This window comes from Mesoplodon mirus, assembly GCF_964341445.2.
Source record: "Mesoplodon mirus genome assembly, chromosome: 6".
NCBI classification, from domain to species: domain Eukaryota; kingdom Metazoa; phylum Chordata; class Mammalia; order Artiodactyla; family Ziphiidae; genus Mesoplodon; species Mesoplodon mirus.
In genome coordinates, this window is record NC_138982.1 from 74688742 (window position 1) to 74693206 (window position 4465).

A 4465-nucleotide genomic window follows, 5' to 3' on the forward strand; every position below is an offset into this window, starting at 1 on the left:
GAGATGGGTGTCAGAAGTGTAATGGGAAGGGAGGTGTAACTAAAAGATGACACACAGCCACACCTTCCAATGTGAGGAAGAAAGTTTGAACTTGTCCCCTACAACACTAGCTGATAATTGTTTTGTAGAGATTTCCGTGATGGGGGGCATTCATGGTAACAGCTTCGAGTTCCTATCCAGAAAATCAAGTGTTAGTGATTGTGGTGTTTCAGGAAACTTACCTGCCACATACTCTTCATGTGCTTCTGGGTTTCTCTTGTCTTGGCAGTTTGGTAACTCTTACTCGCCATCCCTCCGAATTAATGAATGTTCCACTTCATCAGCCACAAAAGAACTGTAGAACATTAGTGAACAACAAAACCGCTGCTGCAGCTACTGCTCTTCAATCTACAGGCCCTCTGTTTACTGCAAAGAGTTGCTCTACTAGTGGAAATTGTAATCTTTCACAAACACAGGTAGGGAGAAAGATTTGCGAAGCTTTGCTCTTTTGTGTTAAATGGAGAAATTGTATTTTAGTTAGGTCCCAAGGATGTTTCTTTCTTTCATTGAGCTCGATAACTTGTTAAAATCGAGAGTATTTATGTGGTTCGGGGATATTTAAAAATCCGTCGTGCACCTAAAGTTCTTCAAGTTCATGTGAATAACTTTGACGTTACTTCTATTTAAGTGCCTTTTATTTGCGCGTAGAGAGGAGATTGTCACCTGTTGATAACGTTGCTGTTGCTTCATTGTTTTCCAGAGTTCTAGTAACTCACGTTGTGTACTTGAAGCTACCAAGCATCAGGATATTGGATTGCCGAGAGCATTTTCTTTCTGTTATCAGAAGTAAATTGAATCCACTAAACAGACTTTGGGTAGTAGAAACAAAGCTTTGCCTGAGCAGGTTCGGATTAAAGTAGGAGGTAAGCGATAAAACAGAAGCTGGCAGGTGCTTTCTCCTCCTGCCTGATGTCTCTGCCCCCCCCCTTTTTTTTTTTGGCCACTGGTGGGGGAGGGGAGAGCGGTGGTTTATAAACCAATGAAAGGATCTGGGAAGCCTGCTTGCATCTTAGGAATCCTTCTGTCCCTCTGCCCAGTCACCTCACTTGGAACATCCTTGCGAAGTTTGAACATCACTTTTATCCTTGGCCTGGAAACGTTGAGTTTAGGGGCTGCTTTTTCTTAACAGTAACCTCCTTAAACAGAAACATGATAGACTTAGGTACATTTTCGATACTGACAGCAAATTTAGGGTTTTTTTGTTTGTTTGTTTCTTATTTCATACTTCATGAGTGAGGCAGGAGTCTGAAATCCGCTCAGAGCTTTAGGGGACCATCTGCAGATGGGCAAAGGATTGAGTTGGGAGCAAGAGGCCACAAGGTGATACAGAAAGTCTTAGAAAGAAAGAAACTTCTGAAGGCAAACTTTGCTTACCCCTGATGTTAACCCTCAATCCGTTTTTCCTGGAAAACATTCTTTTTCGAGTTATCCAACAATAACACAGCTTACACTCAGCTTTTCAAGAGCTGATAAAGACAGGGTAGGGATGGAGCTCTCCTTCTTTCTCCCACGCCAGTGATTAATTTTCCATTGTTCTTATGACATTGCTCGTGAAAGTATATGTGAGCATTTGTAAGGTATAAAGGTTAAAATTAAAATAGTCCCTGTACTGACTACTCAGCTGAGGAACCAAAATATTACCAATACTTGTGAATTCCTCTCTATGTCTTTTGAGAAGTTATCACCATTCTGAAATGTGTGTTAAGTGATTCTTTCACCGTAGAGGGTTTGGCTTTGTACGGTACCTCGGGAATGCACATCACCACAGGTACTTATTAGACGCCTGCTGTACTGTGATGGAAATTTGACATATTTCTGTAGCACAGGTCAAAGCTATGACGTGATTACTCCTTTTGTGGGGGGAATCTCACTTGTAAGGTGAGGGCGTGTTTATTTATTTATTTATTTATTTATTTATTTATTTTTTTTTTTGCGGTACACGGGCCTCTAACTGCCGCGGCCTCTCCCGTTGCGGAGCACAGGCTCCGGACGCGCAGGCCCAGCGGCCACGGCTCACGGGCCCAGCCGCTCCGCGGCACGCGGGATCCTCCCGGACCGGGGCACGAACCCGCGTCCCCCGCATCGGCAGGCGGACTCTCAACCACTGCGCCACCAGGGAAGCCCTTATTTTTTTTAAATATTTTTTTTTTATTGCAGTATAGTTGCTTTACAATGTTGTGTTAGCCTCCACTGCACAACAAAATGCATCAGCCATGCACATACAGATATCCCTTCCCTTTTTTATTTTTTTTGCGGGCCTCTTCACTGTTGTGGCCTCTCCCGTTGGGGAGCACAGGCTCCGGACGTGCAGGCTCAGCGGCCATGGCTCACGGGCCCGGCCACTCTGCGGCATGTGGGATCTTCCCGGACCGGGGCACGAACCCGTGTCCCCTGCATCGGCAGGCGGACTCTCAACCACTGCACCACCAGGGAAGCCGAAGGGCGTGTTTAATCCTAAACCACTTAGGTTCTGTCCTCTTCTGAGCATTGCAGTTAGAATATCAGTTGTCATCTTAGAATAATTGCATATCAAGAAAATCTTTTGGAGAAAATATTTCTAGGTTTGTTTTTTTTTTTCCCATTCTGAGTATCAGAAAAATCAAACAACTTCTTGGTTTTTTTATTCATAGATGACAGTTAAAATGGCTCTTGATTTAAAAGGGGGACTTTTGATTGTATTGCTGTATAAGCTGCATTGATTACATAATACCTGGGGTGTTTTTTTTTATGCGGTACGTGGGCCTCTCACTGTTGTGGCCTCTCCCGTTGCGGAACACAGGCTCCGGACGTGCAGGCTCAGTGGCCATGGCTCACGGGCCCAGCCGCTCCGCGGCATGTGGGATCTTCCCGGACCGCGGCATGAACCCGTGTCCCCTGCATCAGCAGGCGGACTCTCAGCCGCTGCGCCACCAGGAAAGCCCTCTGGGGTATTTTAATTTAGTTTATGTTCAGTTGTATAGTTTGAAACCTAGAGCCTTGTGCCGGATGTTTCTATGGAATTTTGGAGCGCTTCTTGTTTGGTTCTGTGTGCTCCTTACCCATTCATGTTTATATCTTGGATCGAAAATACCAAAAAATATATTCAGGATTCACGAGGGTAAGTTTAGAAGAACCGAACAATTAAAATACCACTTTTTCCTTCTTTTGCAAAGAAGAAGCGCTATGTAAACAAGCAAGAAATAAGAGGAGTCGGAGTAGGATACGTCAGTTGGACACAAACATAGAACGAAGAACCCTTGGAGAGCTCCAGAATGTGGGTGAAGGCTCCACAGCAGCGCAGGGTGCTTGGCCGTCGGTGGAGTCGCCCCAGGCCGCCCTCGGGGAGCAGAGGCAGAGCGGGCCCCCGCGGGGCAGGTCCCAGCGGAGGGAGAGGCACAACCGCATGGAAAGAGGTAGAAGGTAATGCGTGCCGTCGGTGGTATACAGTTGTCCTAGACGCCAAGCTGATGAGAGTCAGTGCTGGTAACAGGCACCTTTTTGTAGAAAACAATGGTGCAGGCGCTTCTGTGTTCAAGGGAGGGAAAGCTGGCAAGAGTCAATGGTCACCTTGCTTTGCTAGGTGGATGGGGGTAGCCAAGACCACCCCCAGGTTTGAAGATTCGTTAGGAGGACTCATGGCTTTGATTTATTTTGGGCAAAGAACCCAGCAAAGTCAGCAGAGGCGCATGGGGAGAGGTCTAGGGGCCCCAGGCGCCAGCTCCCCAGAACACCTCTCAGTGGAGCCACTCAGGATGCCTGTCACCCCCCAGCACTGGTGACATGTTCCCGGACAGCAAAGCTCCTTAGAGACTCGGGGCCATGGATCCTACTGGGGGCTGGTTGTGGGGGGTATTCCCTAGGTGGCACGCGGCCAAATCCCAGACGCCCAGAAGGAAAGCTGGTGTTTAGCATAAGCCAGTGACCAATGGTGGTGGGAACCCCCCCGAAATCTAAGTTCCCAGGTGCTGGCCGGGGCCGCCTTCCTGGGAGGGAGTCCGCCTGCACACTGGGTTACTCCGTTTTGCTTGGTTCTTTTAAGGATATTGAAGAAGGAGGAAGTTACAGCTTATGTAAGTTGTTTTATCTGTGGATTTTATTTGTGCTGTTCTGTGTAGAAGCAAAAGGTGGTTACTTTTTCTGTTATAGCTGGGTACGGGATGATTCCCTAACATAGAGTTAATTAACTTAGTCATTTATTGAGTACTTTGTACCGGTTTCTGTTTTAGGCTCAGGAAATAGAGATTGAGCAAGACAAATATTCATCTCTGAACCTACAGTGTGGAGCAGTGGAAATTTATTTCTTTAAAGGGATATATTAAAGCTAGGCAGCTAGATCCCTTTCCTAAGGGTGTGTCCGCACATACACGCCAAGTGATGGGCATCACTGAACTCACCGTGAATCATAATGGGCATGGTTTATATTTATTTAATAAACATTTACTGAGCA

The 4465-nt window shown here is 46.4% G+C and overlaps 1 pseudogene across 1 annotated transcript; it reads left to right on the forward strand.

The window, feature by feature from the left end:
* The first annotated feature begins 302 nt into the window (after positions 1-302).
* LOC309806789 (transcription factor-like 5 protein) lies at positions 303-3640 on the forward strand (annotated as a pseudogene). Its single transcript has 3 exons — positions 303-455; positions 740-902; positions 3195-3640. The product of its transcript is annotated as a transcription factor-like 5 protein (transcript).
* The last annotated feature ends 825 nt before the right edge of the window (positions 3641-4465 follow it).